Genomic DNA, 21963 nt, shown 5'->3' with positions numbered 1-21963 from the left:
AATTGCCTCACTGACCACCAACGATGTCAGTATCATACAATCTAGCATATATCGCAACAAAACTATAGGTGCCCAACGTTTTTCACAAAAATGTCTACCAAACCAAACATAACAAATCTTGTGAAGATTTTCGTTAAGCTCGAATGATTCAATACAGGCGAATCCAGTCAGATCAAAATCAGGTAATGGTCCATTAATTGCCACTCGCGTCATCTCGTTTGTAGGGTGACCAAATCTTTCAAAGTACACAGAACAATCTCCGTATCCCAGAAAACTTCCTGGATAACATGCAACCATATCAACCGAAATAACATCATTGTAATTGTATTTGGTATTCCATAATCCGCCATGTCCATATTCGACGCAACTTGCGCGTACGTCCTCGAGTAAATCAAATCGTGTTGGTTTCCATGAATTTCTTTCTCTGGCGAAATGAGCCGCAACAGATGGAACGGTAAAACAATTAGTTAGTAATTTGTCAGTATTTTCCGCGTGCTTGCACTGTAAAAACGTCGCGAGATTTTTCATCTCGTCATGGAGGGATTCTGTTCGATATATTTCACCGTTCGGTTTGACAAACTGATCAAATTCACCCTCCTCATTACTTTTGAATAACCATACCGATACAGGATCGGTTTTACTTATTTCTTTAATAAAATCAAACATATCTGTGGGGTAAAAGCTAACAGTTCGATCACGTGGAAATATTGTTACTGCGTTAGTCCATGCGTGCGCGTTATGATCGATAATATTTATTGGAGCTCCCTTCGATTTATATTTCGACTGGTACAGTACTTCTCCCGTTATTGTCGCTACGGTTATTGGAAATTTTAATATTTTTCCTAACTCAGCAACATCTTTTATTGTAGCACCGGTATCCTTAACTGAATCAGCCCACGAGTTTATTTTTTCACGCCTTAAATCAGTTAATCCATTTCCACGCATCACGTTTGTAAAGTGTTCTATTACTCGTTCAGCCACACAATTTAACCTTGAAAATTTCATCGGCGCTAGTTTATCAACGTTGGGTTTTTTATTTATCTCATAGATTCCATAAATAACCGCTGTTACAGGATACGCTCGTTCATAATACGGTTTGTCAATACCCGTCAGTAGACCCGGTCTGGAATTTTTACTTAATATGACAGTTTTATTATTGCCAAGGACGGGATCATATTTGTCACGGATAATCCAACTACCTGTTTCTGTTAATACAATAAATTTTACTCTGAAGAAATATTTTTGATTGCCCTCGTATTCAGCGATGTAGTTAATGATAGTTGCCGCTCGCTTGTCGTTCATTGTGGCGTCCGTGACTTTGTCGACACTGACTTTGTCAGCTTTCTTGACTCCGTCAAGGCGTATGATCTTGAACGTTGACCATGTATGAGATGCACCATCCGTGTAAAATTCTTTCTTGGCGTCGTGAATTTTCGAGATCAAACTTTTATTTTTCGGATCAACCAGTTCTCGTACTGGCAAGTCAGAAGATAATCTGTCAAGGTTGAATTTATATTTAACAGGCCTAGTTTGGGATAATCTCTCAAACTCGTTCATATAATTAAAACAAATATTTAAATAAAGAAAATTATATATATATATATACAATGTCTCAATGTAGATGGTTGATGATCGGCTCAGTAAATCGATGCAACAAATCCTGTAGAAAGGAATTTTGTTGGATACACTCACAAAACATACGACGAGGAAGTCTAGGACCAATACCATGTCTGAGGTGTGGTAATGGAGTGCGAGAAAAAACAGAATTATGTGGAAAGTGCGGCGGAAAACGGTTCAGAGAACTTAAAAGATATTATGACAAAAAAAATAATAGCGGTGAAAACGCTATAAAATCCGTGAGGGATTATATATCAAGATTTCAGACAAACAATGATTTAAACGTATAATATTATTATAATGGAGCAAAATATATTTGTCCCACATCCTGTCATAACAAACTATGAATCAAATATTAATGGTATCATCAGACACTGTAGGTTAAAAAAACCAGTTGGTTGTATTAATAATCATGGTTATCTAAGGTTCACATGCGAGGGGGGAAAGAAACATTATCTATGTCATAGATTTACGTATGAATGTCATAATGGGATGATCAATGACGGTCTTGTTATTGATCATATTGACGGGGATACTCAAAACAATAATTTATCCAACCTTCGTGTTGTCACATACAGCGAGAATAATACACGTGGTAATACAGGAAGATGTAAGACAATCGGAAAGAGGGCGGTAATTTCCACAAACATAGAAACTGGCAAAGAAATTATATTTCAGTCTATGAACGCGGCTGCGACATATTTTGATATTAACTCGCGTGTGGTAAAATACGTCGCAGAAAATATAACCAGATCTACTTTCTCGAAAAAATATAAGCAGAAAATTACATTTCAGTATCAATAACTATCATCACCACATTATTAACTATCATCACCACATTGAATTAATTTTTTTAATTTATGTCACAGTAGGTCCTCCATACACTACTGAATTTTTGATTATATAAAAGGGAGATTACTTTGTAATATATAGTTTTCTTCGTAGATTTTGATTTTTTATGATCGTAATTAGTCAGTTTAACTAATTACATCGTAATTAATTACATCGTAATTAATTACTCGTAGAAGTATTATTTATGTTTTTTAAATATTTCCCATTATACAACATTACGAGAGATCATGACAATGTTATTGATCCGCAGGAAGCTGTGTGTAGAACAGAAACCGTTGTCATGGTAATCGATCTGCAGGTGTGTTCATGCCACTGTTATTATTGATTCGCAGTCTGCTTAGGAAAAATGCTGTTATAAATACAGAAACTGTTATTATTCAGAAACTGTTGTTATAAATACAGAAACTGTTATTATTCAGAAACTGTTATTATTCAGAAACTGTTATAAATACAGAAACTGTTATTATTCAGAAACCGCTGTTTAGTGTAAATATTGGTTCCTTAGCTATATAGCTAACTATATATTAACTTCCGAAACATATGTTCGTAACAAGGTTTGATAGCTCAATCAGTATGGTATTGGACTGTGACGCTCGCGGTCCAGGATCAAACCCCCATGGCTGACAATTTGTCGGTGGTGTACGCATAATTGCGATTTTTATAATAGTGGAGGGAACCGCAAAAACCCCCCCGCTCAGCAAAATTCCCAACCACAATATTGACTTGTGGGTGATACATATTTTCGTATCACCCGCTGAATTAATTATTGTGGGTGGGTTTTTGCTGAGCGTATATGTTTGTACTGTCCTTAGTTAGTTATATGTTTGTGCCGTCCAATGCATAATATGAGCTCGCTAATACACTCGATAGGGGCTCTTCATTCATTGTATATATCCATTTCATTGTATATATGTTATGTGTATATCCTCTAAACTTGGTAGATTGCGGTGGCAAGCTACGAGTTTAATGAGGATTGTGCCGTCCTTAGTTAGTTATATGTTATGTGTATATCCTCTAAACTTGGTAGATTGCGGTGGCAAGCTACGAGTTTAATGAGGATTGTGCTGTCCTTGTGCCGTCCTTAGTTTGTTATATGTTATGTGTATATCCTCTAAACTTGGTCGATTGCGGTGGCAAGCTACGAGTTTAATGAGGATTGTGCCGTCCTCCCTCTTGGGCCTCTAGACCGTTGTTTGGCGGGTTAGGGGCTCTCGTAGAGGGAATATTTGCCTAATGAACTTGGTAGATTGCGGTGGCAAGCTACGAGTTCTTGGTTGTGCTGTCCTTGAAACATCCCGACGAACTCGCTAATACACTCGATAGGTGTTCTAGGGATATTTTTTTTTATTTTAAAGATTTATATATTATATAATGAACCATGAAAATATCAATGATGTAATTGTTGCTATTAAAAAATTGAAAAAAGATGGAATTAATATATCTGATGAACTTAATCCTGAAAAAATAGTTTCTGATTTTGAGATTTTACAAGAACGTAAAACCCAGGGGACACACACACTATCATCTGAATACAGGCTCATGAAACGGATTCAGGCGGCAATGTTTCAGTCGCTAGCTACCGTAGAAGATGATCATGTGAAGGAGTTCGTTCCTCTCTCTACCGCCGTAGAAAGAATTAAATCGTTATTATCCCACGAGTATGAGGCAAAGAAAACGATTAGTACCCGTATAAGACTATTAAGAAAAATAATGTTAGATCGTGAAACGATCCAGAGTAACTTCGTTACTGGTGAAACGATCCAGAGTAGTAATTCCGATGAAGATGACTGAGATCTTTGATCAGAAATATTATTTCTGAATTTGATGGGTTAGTTGGTACTTAGAATCAAAGATTTAGAATCAAAGATTCTTATTTATGCAATTTGCGATTTTGATGGGTGAGTTGGTACTTAGAATCAAAGATTCTTATTTATTATTTATTTCTGAATTAATTTATTTATTTACTGAATTAATTTGTTTTTTTTTACTGAAATTTAACAAAATTGTACAAATTTCTTAATTTTGACTACCATTTACCCCATCAAAAACATAAAATTGTACAAATTTCTTAATTTGACTACCATTTACCCCATCAAAAACATAAAATTGTACAAATTTCTTAATTTTGACTACCATTTACCCCATCAAAAACATAAAATTGTACAAATTTCTTAATTTTACAAATTATTTATTTCTGAATTATTATTTTATTTCTGAATTATTATTTATTTATTTCTGAATTAATTTATTTATTTTTACTGAAATTTAACAAAATTGTACAAATTTCTTAATTTTGACTACCATTTACCCCATCAAAAGCATAAAATTGTACAAATTTCTTAATTTGAGTACCATTTACCCCATCAAATTTACAAAATTGTACAAATTTCTTAATTTGAGTACCATTTACCCCATCAAAAACATAAAATTGTACAAATTTCCTAATTTTACAAATTATTTATTTCTGAATTATTATTTTATTTCTGAATTATTATTTATTTATTTATAACTCTGATGGGTGAGTTGGTAAACCCTCTATTACATAAAGATCTACGATAAAGTCTTACGACAAAAGTCTTACGACAAAAGTCTTACGACAAAAGTCTTACGACTTTACATACAGATTTATTACAAGTTCTTCTTCACGTATGTCAATTAAGCGATTAAGGTGGTCTGTGAGTTTAAAATTGATTCGTGTTAACATATTATTGTGACACCGCAAATACACGGGATTAGTTGGTTCTTGCACGATTAAACTTCCAGGGGGAACTTGTGGTGTGAACGTGTACAGGATGTATCCTTGTTGAGCTTGATTTGATCTTCCGAGATCTATTTGATAGCTGCCATCGATTACGTCACAAACCAGATTGACCGCGACCGTCGGTGTTATATTAACGATCCCCGGAGATACGTGTCTTCCGCCGCCGTGTGGATCATTATCATGTCTAAGAACAGCTGCTGGTGGAATTAATTTTCTCCATGCATCGAGTATTTTAGGAAAAAACTCATCAATGACATCACTGACAGATTTTCTTAACTCGATTACACTATACCCGGGAAATTTAAAATTTGGTACATCGGCTTCTGTTAATTTATATTTATCTAACCATATTTTTGCCTCAGATCTTTCAGAAAATTCTAAACTAAGCATCGCCTGAACTATTCGGTTATTAATATATTCCATATCTGATATAAGCTGATTTAATATTTCCACACGCGTGATGATTTTTTCACGCGATGACGCTGATATGTCAAAAATATGTTCGTTAAAATATTGATTTAGTTGATCTAGTTGTTTTTTACATTCTTGATTGATTTCCTGAAAATATTCAATAATATCACTCCGACGAATAACAAAACTATTTGCTTTTTCCAAAGAATTGTTAAAAGCCCATAACTCATCAAAATCGTGAATTAAAACCCTGCTGAGCATCGATTTATTTTTTAAAATACGTAGTTCTTCCCCGTATGATGGATTAATTTCATGATATGATTGTCTATCCGGGACATAATCAGACTTTTTCGGCTCTGGTGGTATCGGTGTTATCGGTGGTGATATTTCAGGCCATCCTAGCACGGATCTTATCGTGGATTGATAAATATCAACGGCATAATCAGGCGAGTTTATTTCAATCGTCGAGGACAGGGTGGGTTCATGAACATTAATTGATATTTTTGATTCTTTTCCCGTTATTGATTTTATTCTACGCGCAAATTCCTCACTGATCTCTTCAATCTCGTAACTGCCAGTTGGTATTCCAACAACAACCCAGTCAGGTGTTCCATCGGGTTTGTTGTTGTTAGCAAATACGAGCGAATTATTTGCTGGTGTACCATTAAATGATTTTGATCTGATATTTGGCCAGCTGTAATATACTCGTAATTGTGCTAGTGCTATTTCTTTTACTAGAATTGCGGTGGGAAAATTAACACTAAATTCAGGATTAATTGAACTTACCGAGATCATCGTTATCTTTAGCGGAGTTGTGTTGGTCACGATCTGCTGGAGTAATTCTGTCATTATTGATACTTGTATCTTTAATACCTTCGTCGTATATTTTGGTTATCATTGAAAATTCGAAATCAGATATAATTCCATCACTGAGACTCGCTGATAACAACGAGGATAATTTCTAGTATGCTACCGTCGCTGTATGTAATTTTATTTTGTAATCGGATAATTTTTCGTTCGTACAAGTACATATTTTTTTTGTGATGATATTAAGCACACCTGCAATAGTTGTTGCTGCTGAAATACAAATAGTTACAGCTACTGGTGCCATCGTTGTCAACGCTGATAATATAACACCGGTTCCAGCAACAACAGCGGATACTGAATAAACAATCACATTAACGATAACCAATCGTCGTCGATATTTTTTTACTTTTACTGTATATTGATCAACTTGATCTTTTAGCTCCGCCTGCCATTCACGCGCTTGATTGTATCTGTATTGTGCACCGTCCATATATATTTTTATGCAGTAACCAATTGAGGTGTTTCAGCTACAAATTCCAAACACCACCAGAAAGATGTTGCGGTTAATTTCTTATCATCTGCTTCCAGAATAAATATTTCTTCGGTTCCGTTATTTAATACAACAGATACAACCCCGGAAAACCTGTCGGTGGAATGACGCCATGGAAACGTTGTAAATATTTCAAATTTTGCAGCACTAAACACAGACAACCTGTACACGCCAGTGACTGTTGCGGTATATTTGATAGTATTATTTTGCTGCGACCATGTTGCAAATCCCGATGATACCGTGCATACGATGTTTGTGATATGCCCGGGAGTTATTCCAGCTGGAACTTTAATCAAATTGGTTTTGCTGACAATCTCAGGAATTCCCGCTACGACGTCTTGCTGTGTTCGTTTGATTATGTCTAGGTTATTTTTGATATCAACGAGTTTCATGTCAATGGCGCGTGGAGTACCGAAGAATTTATCTATGGAATCATCGGTTTTTTGAAAATTTCTTCGAAATCTTCCAAAAGCGCCCACGTGAACGTCATACTCAGCCCGTAACGTGGATAATTTACCGTCTACGGTGCCATAGTTGACGTCGACGTATATTTTTGTTGCTGCGTCTTCGTCAGATGTTGGATCTCTTAAAACTACTATTTTGTTCCCGTTCATGCTAAGTTCACCCATCATTGTGTCACCGGTGTTTCTCACGCGATTAGCAACACTTTTTGCAATTTCATCTCTGATGGTTTTAAGTGACATACTTGAATCTCTGATTCTACCACCGTCAGTAAACACGGGAATATTATCTGTAACTGCACCAAGTACTCGCCGGACTATATCATTCCATTTGATATTGCTGGTTTTTAGTTTACCATATCGATCCTGAAAAATAACAACTTCATCTGGGTCAACTCCAGCCAGGTTCATGATATCAGCGAGGTCATCCTTAGTCACATACTTCGACAGATCAACGTCGCCGAGCTTTTTCTTAACGCGTGAAGAAGATCTTCCGTAAATGTCAACCATTATAATAAGACCCGTTGTTTAAAATGCTTTACGCGCAACATATCGGTTGCTTGTATAATCGTGCACGACTTTATGTGGCGGCCTGGATGATTTTGATATAGCGTCGAGTACATTAATTACTTCACGGCCGCATATTGGCGGATCTGTCATTGTTTGTGTGGGTAGCGTTGAATACCAAACTTTGGAACCTCTGGTTGTTGCGTGAAGTGGTGCGACATACTTGATAAATTCAACAGGTGGAGCTAACCCGTACGAATCAAAATAAACAATTCCACGCGGATCAACCGCGTATGATACCCAATGAGTACCGGGTCCGGAACGTTCATCGAGATTAATAATACCTGTTTCTAGTTTGTTTGGTTGTTTCGGTAATTGATCTCGCATAAACACACCTCTAAAGGCGGATATTTTTAATTTTTTAGCGGCATTAAGTAAATCAAAATTTGATGCTGGAACGTCTAACGAAATGACCCTGGAAGCCTTAGGCCTCTCCCCCAACGAGATCCTGGCAATCTTAAGCCGCGCCCCTTTTTTTTGTATCCTTGCCCTGTTGCTTTCTTTAGTGCCATTCCAGCAGCTGTTCCAACAGCACCTAACGCGGCTGCTTTTGCTACGGCTGGAGCAGCTGCAGCTATTAATGCCGGAATGGCCGCAAGTAGTGGAAATATACCACCCGTTTTAACCATGTCTTTGATGGCGCTCGGGGAGAGATGGAATTGAACTCCAGTTTTTGATTCTAGGGCTTTATTGAAATGTTTAATCTGATTATTTGTCAACGATAATTTGTTTGGACCACCACTAATATGATCTCGTTTTAGTGATATTTTAGTTCCGCATTTGTTGGCGGTTTTTGATTGAAGCTTTTTTACCTGACCGGGGGTCAGAGTAACATTAACATGACTATACGACATTTTTATATAAATAATATTTTTCTAAATAACACGATTAAATATTTTCCACTGGTGCATCAACGACCCTCATTCGACCACTACCACCTTCAAGTAACATGGCTTTGTCGCTAAGTATGACCGCGATCGCTCTGCAGGTGCCTCGAATAAGAGGTGGACCGGGTATATCAGGAGGAGGGTTAGTAACACGAGCTCGAAAGTGTATATCAACGACAGATTGCTTGGATAAATCAAGATGTTCTAGTGAAAAATAATAAATCGGGTACAATTTTTTAAAATCTAGTTGTGATATTTGCAACCCAGTATCTATATTTTGATCACGTCCCATGAATGACATTAAACGATGATATGCACGCGCTACATGATTTTGATCAAAATTTAACAATATATCCTCAGCCGGTTCTTGATGTCCATTTATCCTCAGGGAAACTTCATTAACTCCAAGGTTGTCAAATATCATATGTGAACGTTCTTGATCATTTATCCTAGCATTATCTTGTAGCGCAATAAAAATATGTCGTGGTGCAGAAACACCTTGCTGTGATGCTATATGCCATGTAAATAAACCATTAACATTACTTTGAATAGCATCTGTGGTTACTGTTAACCATGATAGCAATGATTTACCGCCTTGATCCATAAGAGAGAGTAATTTTTGTTCTTCAGTAATAGATGGAGTCATTACTGGCATCCACAATGAAAGCTTCGATATATTTACTTTACCAGCGTCATCAACAGCAAAACCTCGCCAGATTGCATCATTATCATCACCTTTTCTTACAAGCACAACTGTGTGTTTAGCTCCAAAGATGACCTTTCTAACATTTCTGCAAAATCCAAAGATGTGAGACAGTGGAATTGCACATGAAAAATTTCTATTATTTCCTGACAACGCTGCTTGGCGTGTTACAAATCCTAAGTTGAAAGTCACGCTATCACCTTTTACAATATCAAAAACAGCAGCTGGTCTAGCTGCGTATTCAGGACCATCATCAACTGGTTGTGGATCAGATGCAGTACCTACTGGTGTCAGTATTTTAGCATACCTGATATGATCAGCGTTGTTGGTAATATCCTTAGCAAACATCATTGTTGGACCGGCTGATCTTGTAAAGTCGTCAGAATATCTCGCCAGACCAATTATTGTTGTAGCAACATCAACATCCTTCTGAATTGATTCAATATTTTTTCCATCAATCATGTATGTGGCGCTATCAAACAGTGCCATAATCCCGTTGTTGACAAAACCAACACGCAGATTGGCACCATATGTCGTATTATCCCCCTTTACAAGTTCACCTTCTACTTCAATAAATGCCTCAGCGGGCAAGAAATATCTACTTGTATCATGAACCTGTAATTCGATTCTCCCCCGCTGATTTGGTAGTCTTGCGTCATAAGAATAAAATTGATAATCACGTACCGACTCGTACTTAAGGACAGGTGCCTCCATATCAAATGCTGGGTCTGATTCGCGCCTGAACATTTTTATTATAGTTACCATTTTTCCAAATGATGATCATCGTCGACGAAGACCGCTTCCTGCTATTAAATTTGCTGTTATATTTTTTTCTGCTTCTTCAGATATCGCCGCTAGTTTTTGATTTGCAGCCTGATTTATTATTTTACTAACATCTGCGGGCATCACCTCAGTACTTGCCAGTTTCACCGGTGGTTGTTGTTTTCGTCGCAATAATCGTGCTAGTCTTTCCTTGATCGCCGAGAACGCCTTACCAGCAACATTGACAATTGCACCAGGAGCTTTATCACGAACAATATCAATAGCCTTCATCGATAATTGTTTTGCAACAGGTGCTACTTTTGGAGCTATCCTTGTAAATAATCCCCGAATGACATCACCAAGTCCATTTCCGTAAATAACACTATAGATTGGTAATCGTGAGTTTACCGCTCCAACCTGTGTGGGTTTACGATGATTATTATGCACAATCATCTTATTTTATTTACCATTTATCTAACAACTAGTCATCAACGAGCTCATCAATAAGTTCTCGGTAAACGCCGATATCCATGATACCACCTTGAAATAGTCGCCGACAAATATCAGCTGCTTCATTGGTTATTTCTGGTGAATTATTTCCGGCACGTTTTCCTCCTATGAGAACTTCTAACCGTGACACGTCATTGATGATATTATCAGGACATAAACCAGATCCTGTTTTAGGTTCATCTTGAGGTGTTTTAAATACTGGTGGTTGCATTACCGGAGTAAGTACTTCAGTGGTGACCGGGGGTGAGTCACCTTCTCGAAATCCATGTGGTGAATCTGTCGGTGTAAATGTTACATCCGGTGCAGAAATTTTACGTAAAGGTGAATATATTTTCTTCGAGGGGGGTGATTTAAGTGACTCTTTAGCCTTTTTAATTTCCGACTTCAACCTTTGATGCGGCGAAGAAGATTGCTGTTGTTCTATTTGTTGCAGAGGTGGAGGAAGCTGATACTGGGAGGACTCTCCTTGTCCTAGTTGTTCCCGTCTCCCTCTAAGTCTATTTACTTCTTCATTAAATCTTTTAAATTCTTGACCTCTAGCTTGTTTTTTATTGTAATATACGCGATATATCCATTTAATGAAATCATCATCATTTGTTTTTCCATAAAAGGGTTTTAAAAAATTAGATTTATTAGATATATTTTTTGATATCATCTCAGGTAATTTCTCTCTTTCAGTTTTTCTAATTTCCTCAACAACTCCTTCGTTAAATCTTGCAATTAATTTTAAGCTCTCTCCTCCTGATTTGGATTTAGATGCAAGTTTTTCTCTCACATCGGCGACTTCAGTACGAAGTTCTCCAATACCTTCAAGTATTTCCTCACCAACAGGTGGAGGTTGAGCTGCAGCTATGTCAGTTGGAAGGTCTCGTAAAATCTTCTTTGCCTGTTTAGTTCTTCTTGCTATTTTTTCTGATACCGGAAGAAGATCTTCTTTGATGACAGTTGCAACTTTCTCAGTAGCTGCAGTGACGGGTTTAAACAGTTTTTTAGTGTCTTCTTCATACTCAACTTTTGCTTCTTGCTGCGCTTGTAGATTTTTTCTAAATGAGTCTTTGACAGGAATAAATTTTTTAATTGCTTCTAATCGTTCTCGAGCTGTTCTTGCAGTATGAGATTCTGGATGTATCATTTTATTATAACATAATAATTTAATTAATATCAGCAGAAGAGGAGCAGCAGAGAGGGTACCTACCAACGTTGGTCGTCAAAAAAATAAACAAGAAATAAATAAACACGTAGAGCACTTTATTTTTTCAGATACTATTTCGAACTGAGGTTTCATTAGTACAATCGTCCATTACAGAAATAAAACATCTCAAGGAAAAGTTCATTTGTAAAATCTTGACCTTTCTACGAGATGATTTTATTTGTTTGTTTTATTTGTTTTGTCGGAATTCTATGGTCTGTTCACCCTCTCTGCTGCTCCTTGTCTATGTCTAGTTGCTCCCCACTGATTAAGTTAAGTGAATGTTAATAGTAATGGATTTGCGTTGACAGCGAGGTTCTCGTACCTATTTGGATAGAAAACGGTATCCACTTTAATCATTGCTTCTCCTGTGGAAGTAAAAGCAGTAATAACAGGCGTCCCTGTCGTTACTAACTGTACAACCACCAAAGTTTTGAAAGTCTTCCTTTAAATTCCAGCTACAGAAACCAGAAGCAGTTTTTTCTGTATTCCCATATACTAACGTGATTCTGTTAGAATTTAAGTACATGGCCTTTCAAGCAGGGCCACTGACTGCACCTTCTGTGATATGACAGCACTGCCAGTGTCCCGCTATGAGTTTTCGAAGAGGTACAAGACAATGACCCTCGTGACTACAACCAAATGTCTATGTTTTTCATCTAAAATACTTGTCGTGAGCTCAGTCATAACGCCTTCAACTTAATCGTCGCTAATCATGGCTGTAGATAATACTACACAACTCCTGCCGCTCATCTTCCCCCATAAAGCCTTGAGACGCTTATCAATGAAAGTGAAAGTGGTTTGGTCGCAACTGTTAGGGATTTGTGCCCAATACCAATAAAACAGCAACAGTCGCGGGTGAGATTGCAGTGGAATTTGTGGCCATTTTTGTTGCTTCAAACATGCATATACTGCTCTAGCTTTCTCGATAGACTGTAGCTAGAGCAACGAACGGCAAAGAACGCGACAACAATCGTAATGATCAGCACCACCAGGTTTCCAACCAGTCAGAGAATATCATTGACAGCACTCTTCAGCAAGAACGATTGTTCTGATAATTCTGGGAAGAACAGTTTTTGCTAGCGTCTATAACATCCTAGTCATATGTTCGTTGCCTAAATGTGGATTTGATGATGATGACATTAACTGAGAAAATCCCCAACCAGAAGGCAGAGTTCGGATGATATCTGTCCACTGCCCGCCACTACCACCTTTGCCTTCTGATGTCATTTAGGGCAGAAAAGCATCAGATAGAACAAGAACACCTTTTCCAGATAGTGTCACTTGCTAAATGCTACAACTGAAATCCTTCACTACAGCCTTCATCTCCAGGCATCTGATGTGCAATGAATGTCCTTGAGAGGATGATCTGAGATGGGCAATCCAGCATGCCATTCTGGCCTCCATGCAGACAGCAATATCTAGAACCTGAATCTACGTGGAAACACTTGTGGAAAGCCCTGTGTGGTTCACCCTTTCTTCCATTGTCTAAAATGGGGCTTCATGCATCAAGGTATCACATTCATTGATCCTTTTGGCAAAGTTTTGGGTACCATTGTTAAAAGAGAATCATTTACAACTGTCTAATAAACAGACAGCCAAAATGAATGACATATGTTGTTGTACTAATTAGATGCAATAGGCAAAGGCCTTCCTGGGTGGTGATGCAGTTATTTATGAAAGCAGACCATGTGATTCAAGAGAGGTAGACCCTATTCATCTGCATTTTGAACTCAGTACCTAACTGGGTATAATATTGACATGTTACAACAATGGATATGTCCTTGCTGAATCTAAAGGAAGGCAACAGTGCAATACGGGATTCATGTACTGATGTACAATATTTTACACCTGAAATTTTTGCAAAATGCTGTCCAGAACTGGAAGTCACAGATTTGGAAGTAGCTATATAGTGAGACACAATTCACGTACAGAGCCAGAGACTGATTTTCAGACAAAATGAAATGTCATCATAGCCTGTTTGATCTAGCAAGAACCAGTGAAGGAGCTTTCAGGCATGAGTCTGTCATGGCACTGGGAAGCACATATTAGATAAAGGTCATTTGATCGTCAACGCAATAGCCAGCTGTATGAATCCAGGACAGGGTAATACAGAATAATGATCATAATTTCAAGTTCCTTGAGGCACAAGTTGAGGTTGAGTTGGAGTCAGCATTGACCATATCTGACCCACAACTGATGGCAAGGTCCAGTCCTGAACAGTAAAGGTCATTTTCTTACTATGACATTGCCAATTTCCATGATGCTGAGATGGGGTAAGACGATCTCCATATTGAGTCCCTTTAGGCATCTGTTGAGGCTGTGTCAAAGGATGTGTTGACCATGGCTGATCAACTTCTAATGTTGTTGCTCATCTCGATGGTCTGTCATACCAAGCTGTCTCGATGGGCTGCCATACCAAGCTGTCTAGATGAACTGCCATATCAAGCTGTCTAGATGAGCTGCCATACCAAGCTGCATGTGATCCATCTGATGATATGACCTGTTTAAAGTTTTTATTTTATTTTAGCTTGTACAGGTGAAGTCAGTGAACGTACAGCACACTGTGAAGCATACTCAATAGATAAATTCTAAATGATTACAAATATTACTGGACACTATACTCGGTAGGTAAATTATAAATGATTACAAACATTATTGTACATTGTGAAGTATAATCAGTAGGTAAATTCTAAATGATGTCACATAATGAGTATCACTACACACAAAAGAGGACGTTAATGACTAACATAGTTGTCCTCAATCACCTTATCGCATGTAATACAGACAAGTATATAATACAATTCTAGAATTATCCAGAAGTTAAAGCTAGATAAATCAAGTGCACATGTTTCATCTCTGACAAAACTAACCATAAAACAGACAGCAATATAGCTGGGATATGCTTCCCTATGTGAGACAGCTGCTTTGAATTGCTTCAAACATGGAGAATGTGGAAATAGACAATGGTCTGCAATGTCTCCAAAACAACAGGCTTTTTAGCAGGATCAGAAGTAATAACTTAAGTAATTACAGGATTTAGTGACAATTCCACTAAGGGAAGATGACTCTTATCTGACATTCATCTAGGTGGGTAGATGAACTATGGCACGTTGTCTTGTTCGAGTGCTGGAGTTGTGAGATAGTTGTTGTATGCCTGATGTATTATTAATGAAAAAGAAACAATGTAGGTGATAATGAAATGAAACAGATACAAATTTCAGACTGATAAAGGTTTCGCCAAAGCAAACCTTTTACATCTTGCAAATGATAAACAATACTCAACTGGACTTTTAGACTTTTAAATTATAAGGCTATACTTAAATTTAATAAGATTTGATCTATATATCTCTCAATGGGAGTGATGCTAAACGTCTTTTAAACTTCTGAATAATAATTAAACTGAGATATGGTAACTGGAAATAGGTCAAAGACCGTTACATTTTAAACCATGTACAAGTGGTGTGCTCTCATGGTCCTGCTAAGTCAGTAGTAGCTAAAGTTGTCCTTCACTAAAACCAACTGATGCGATGACAACTGTCAATCAATTAACTCATTGTTGGCAATCCAAGTGAACTCCTGACCAACCACAGTGCGAGGCAACTGACAGTAAATTAATTCTTTATTGGTGATCTAAGTGAATCACTAACCAGCTGAAGTGTAAGAAAACTGACGGTCAGTTAACTCTTTGTTGGTGATCTAAATGAACCCCTGACCAACTGCAGTGCAAGACAACTGACATTTATTTAACTCTTTGCTGGTGATCCTAATGAGTTCCTGACCAGCTGCAGTGCAAGTCAACTGACAGTCAGTTAACTCATTGTTGGCAATCCAAGTGAACTCCTGAACAAATGCAATGCAAGACAAGTGACAGTCAATTAACTTTTTGTTGGTGTTCAAAAGGAAGACCTGACCAAATGCAGTGCAAGACAGCTGTCAGTCAATTAAGTCTTTGCTGGTGATCCAAGTGAACTCCTGACCAACTGCAGTTCATGTTAACTGACAGTCAATTAACGCTTGTTTGGTGATCCAAGTGAACACCTAACTGCAGTGCAAGACATCTGACAGTCATTTAACTCTTTGCTTGTGATCCACAAATGAACTCCTGACCAACTGCAGTTCAAGTCAGCTGACAGTCCGTTACCTCTTTGTTGGTGATCGAAGTGTAATTCTGACCAAATGATGTTAAAGTCAACTGACAGTATATTAACTCTTTGTTGATGATCCAAGTGAACACCTAACTGCAGTTCAAGACAACTGACAGTCAATTAACTCTTTGTTTGTAATTCAAGAGAACCCCTGACCGACTACAGTGCAAGACAACTAAAAGTCAATTAACTCTTTGTTGATGATCTAAGTGAACCCCTGACCAGCTATAGTGCAAGACAACTAACAGTCAATTAGCTCTTTCCTGGTGATCCCAGTGAGTTCCTGACCAACTGCAGGGCAAGACAACTGACAGTCTATCAACTCTTTGTGGGTGATCCAAGTGAACCCTTGACCAACTATAGTACAAGACAACTAACAGTCAATTAACTCTTTGTTGGTGATCGAAGTGTAATCCTGACCAAACGAAGTTAAAGTCAACTGACAGTAAATTAACTCTTTGTTGATGATCCAAGTGAACCCCTGACCAACTGCAGTTCAAAACAAGTGACAGTCAATTAACTCTTTGTTTGTAATCCAAGAGAACCCCTGACCAACTACAATGCAAGACAACTAAAAGTCAATTAACTCTTTGTTTTTGATTTAAGTGAACCCCTGACCAACTATAGTGCAAGACAACTGACTGTCAATTAACTCTTTGTTGATGATCTAAGTGAACGCCTGACCAACTGCAATGCAAGACAAATGACAGTCAATTAACTCTTTGCTGGTGATCCCAGTGAGTTCCTGATCAACTGCAGGGCAAGACAAACTGACAGTCTATCAAATCTTTGTTGGTGATCCAAGTGAACCCTTGACCAACTATAGTGCAAGACAACTAACAGTCAATTAACTCTTTGTTGGTGATCCAAGTGAACACCTGACTGATTGCAGTTCAAGACAACTGACAGTCAATTAACTATTTGCTGGTGATCTAAATGAACCCCTGACCAACTGCAGTGCAAGACAACTGACAGTCATGACACAACCTATCTACTGTTTGTTTGTCTGAGTCCTTGCTGACTGAACTCTGACTTTTGCTATATAAAATATTTAACAAATTCATCTTATTTGACCTTTATGGCAAACGTTTCAGTAATTATGCAAACGGAACTGTTCAAGTATGTATGAAATTTTCATAACAAAATATTCAGTATTTAAGTTGTTGTTGTTGTAGGGTTTAACGCCATTTTTCAGCACACGATAGGCTATACATGGCGGCCAGTATTAATGGTGGAGGAAGAACTCGGGGAAAACCCCAGAAAGAACCACCGACCCACGAGAAGCTACTGGCAAGCTTTCTCACATACCAACATTAGCCGAATTCGAGACTCGAACCCACGCAGACAGAGGTCAGATGGCAGTGATCCGTAACGGACAGCGCTTTAGACCACTCGGCCACTCGGGGCCCCTCAGTATTTAAGAGGTCCACATACTAATGTGTAGTCAAGACATAATATCTACTAACGAGGATAAGCATACTCTGTAGGTAAGCCATAAATGATTACAAACATTACTGGACACTGTACATCATACTCATTAGGTAAATTATCAGTGATTGAAAAAATTATTGGACACTGTAAAGCATACTCAGTAGGTAAATTGTAAATGATTACAAACATTGTTGGACACTGTGAATCATACTCAGTAAATAAATTGTAAATAATTAAACACATTATTGGACAATATGAGGTATACTCAGCATGTACATTCTAAATAATTACAAATATTATAGGGCAATGTTAAGCATATTACGTAGGTAAATTGTAAATGATTACAAACATTATTGTGACACTGTTAAGCATACTCAGTAGGTAAAGACTAAATAATTAACAACAGTATCGGACACTGTGAAGCATACTCAGTGCCCGGCTGTACATTTTCCTAGGTTGTACTTGGAATTTTGACCTAAACCCTTGGACGTCTGACGTTTTTCCATGGTTTTCCTAGGAAAACCTGGGAAACATCGAGCAAATACTAGTAAATACCTTGCACAGAGCCTTGGACATAAGAACTAAGTTTATTTTTGGCTCAGAAAATCCTAGGAAATAAGAACTTGGTCATTTTTCATCTTGGACATAGCTGGGAAATATAGCCTTAGAAACGTTTTAGCTAGGAAATGGACTTGGTCTGTTTTAACTGTGCTCTTAGCGATTTCTATATATTTATTCAGAACGTAGTTTTATAGTTTATTAAAATGAATAATGTTTTTCATTGTCAAAACAGCTAACAATTCTTGAATTTGAATTAAAACTTTGACCTAATTAATGTTGATTGGTTGATAGAGGTTTTACAGTGTACCATCTCAGTTCAGGCAACATGGTGCCAAACATGATCGCATATTTTGGTTTCACATCTTATTTACATGGCAAAAAACATATTAGATAAAGAACCAATTGAATCTAAAGAAAAGTCTTCAATGCTCAAAGGGTCACATGATATGTTTATTACAATTTGAGTTTGTGTGTTAGTTACAGGAATAATAATTTAAAGTACCGGTTTAGAAGGATAATAAACTTTTTAGTGTAAAAATATGTTCTGAAAACTTTCATAGCACTGTTTATTTGTCACATTAGTTAAAAGAATAATAATTATAAATATACAACTGAGTCTGAAATAAATTGCATGTATGATTGGCATGGCACTATATTTAATTATCTTTTTTCATATGACAGCAGATAATAAACAGTTACACTGACGTTTAATCCCTTTCAAACTGATTCGGGAAGAATGGACCAAACACTTGATTCTGTTTTCTGACAACAAAAAGTTGTTGTACTCTGCTTGTACAATACTGATTCAATTTCTGAATAACATATAATCCATTTGGGGATTTTAAAAATATTAAACTTCACAAAAAAGTAGGCTTTTAATGTTCAAATAAAGTGAAAAATGATCCAAAGTTATTGATGACATAATTTTGAACAATGTTTTCACTTTGAGTATAAACTAGTGTAAGATTTTTTTTTTATTTGCAATTACTTATTATACAATTCAAGTATTCATGAAATATAGACAAAAAAGATACTGTAAAAGACATTTTCCAACTAAAAAGGCAACATTTATAATCCTCATTTAAGCTTTGCAAAGCCACACCTATCCTTTCAGTGATCAAGTAAAAATGTATGTCAATACTTGAATTCTTCGTCAAAAGCTAAATCATTAGTGGTAAAGGATCAAGTAAAAAACAAACTTGTGTTAGTGTACTTGTAGTTGATACAGATTTTAATTTTACACCTAAATTCTAACACCTTAAGACAAACTCTTCCCTCTATATTCCCTTTGGACACAAATAGTTTCCCAACTGCAAATACATGGCAAGTTTATATGTGGAAGCTGTATCTCTGAACTTCAACAGCTACTTCTCCAATGGATTTATTTTCTTCAAATGCAATTATGAATGAATTCTGATTCTTGACCTTGCTTGTCTTAAAATCACTGATAATGTATGGGCTTTCTTAAAGCCTCCTTTGTTTATGTTTATGAGACCATAACCACCCCATGTGTATTTCGTATTGCAATGGTTGTAAAACAAGGGTAGATAGATACAAAAAATTGTTTTTTTTTTTGTAGTTTTTTGGGTTTTATTGTGATAAAAAGCACAAAACCGTATATATATACTTCAAGTTCTGTCGGGAATTTTTATTTTATTTTTATTTTTTAATTTTTGTTTTCTTTTTACCCCGGGGAAAAAGTGTAAGGATCGGCATCTTAAACGGCGACGGTTTGCCGACCGCGAACTTTTTATTTTTGGGGCCGAATAAGGCACTTCCGGTCCGCGACGATCGGAATATGGAAGAAAATTCAATCTGTAAAAATGCGACCCCACGTGATACTCGTATCAGGTGCTTATCTACTTACTGCTCTAAAATTCAAAAAAATATTAAGAAGTTGTGGAAAGTTCCAGGAAATATTTCTTTCACATTCTTCCATTGGTTGCAGAGGATGGAATTATTCAACCACAGCAGCCAAATCATCAATCAGTCTTGTACGCGCCATAATGATAAGTTCGAAAATGGTCCGTTGAAAGCAAATTGGTCTGTGAAAACTTCTGTTATGAAGGAGTGGATTCATCGATCGCCATGAAATTGTTTGCGTTATTTATATGATAATCATATTACCGGAAATTTTCTTAGCCTCCTAAATATTGTTCAGCCGAGAAGGCAATCGAAGATTTACAAATTCGGAGATTTTGTGACGACAAGGTTGCCGAGTTTTGCGATTACAGAAGGAACTATTGGAAGGATTGGGGGTAAGTTCGTTTATTTTTATTATATTACATTAAATTTGACAAAGAACATTTATTTGGTCTCATTTCATAGGCCGGCTTACACTGCATCGCTTTTTTTAGTCGATTGCATCCGCTTTTCGGTGGGAATGGGGTTGTTTAGCGAACTATACATGTGATGTAGTTTACCCACTAGGCATTGCGCCGTCAGCTGTATTTTTTCTGACAAACATATACAGCCTTCAGTAAACCTTCCTAACCTCCCACCTGTTAGATTATAAAACTTGGCATTCACATTATAATCCAATTGTAACTTAAGTAAGGAGAAGATTTTGTAATAGTTTCTTGAAGGGGTGATCACTCTCATCTGACTCCCATTTAGGTGGACAGAAAATTTTAAAACATCATCATGAGAGGGCTAGATTTGTGAGATACTGGTCATACTCCTAAGGTATTATGATTGGGTACAAATTACTGAAGAAACATGTGTCTCCAAATATCGGTTTCTGCAATTCTAATAATTTCTTTGATTTATCTTTCATATTGTTATAAAAAGAATTTATCTTCCAATAGTTTTTGGAAATTTTATGCATTTACATTTTTTTGATCTTTTTATTTAATAGTCAGTAGATAGTCAGTGGTGTGCTGATGTGTTGTTAAACCTAAACATGTATATTGTTCTCATTTCAGGTTTTTTTCACAGTGATAAGCAGTGTATTCCTGCTTTTTGGAGAAACCAATCTATTTAATGGAGAATGGTGGGCTGTAGTAATAGCATTAGTGCTTGGAGTGGTTATAATCGTTATATTTGTTTCCATATTCTGCCAGCCACAAAATCAAACAAAACTGTCTTTTAAGGTCAGTCTAAAGTCGCAATATAGTACTTTTTGTTTTAATATCATTAGCATTATGATACACTTTTTTGGCACTGACATAATCATGAATGTCAAAACTTTGAGTTAAAATTTATGGAAACCAGTTACAGGGAGTGGTTGGGTGTGTGGATGTTGCAATGCATGGATGCAGCTTAGACACTGAGTTCAGTAGAACACTTGTGTTTTTTATCCTATCTGCCAATACATCAAGGGATCAATGGACCTTTGTAATAAAAAATAATGAAACTTTTATATTGAGCCTCATAATTTTATATGTTTATCTGTTGATTTATTTCTCACTCTCACCCCGATCTGACTTTCAAAGAAAATTTAATGAAATAAGATGAGCAATTTTTATGTTTGCAATTGAAATTAGTTAATTGATGTGTAATTATTAAATCCTTTTAAAAGTTTCATAAAAAGGAACACATTTGTTAAATGGGTACATGCCGAGTACTTGTTTAGAACTTTTGCTTTTCAGCTGTTTCACTAGGCACTGAGTTTTAAGAGGTTAGTGTTAGGACTGGTCGCCCTGATGTCAGGATAATGTGACTGGATGGGATATGATGCTACATGTCTGCGGCATGATGTCTCATTGCTAGACAACACTATAAACTGCCACACTGCAGACATTTTG

This window comes from Sinohyriopsis cumingii, chromosome 15 (assembly GCF_028554795.1).
Source record: "Sinohyriopsis cumingii isolate HCF-2022 chromosome 15, ASM2855479v2, whole genome shotgun sequence".
NCBI classification, from domain to species: domain Eukaryota; kingdom Metazoa; phylum Mollusca; class Bivalvia; order Unionida; family Unionidae; genus Sinohyriopsis; species Sinohyriopsis cumingii.
This window is presented reverse-complemented; position numbering follows the sequence as displayed.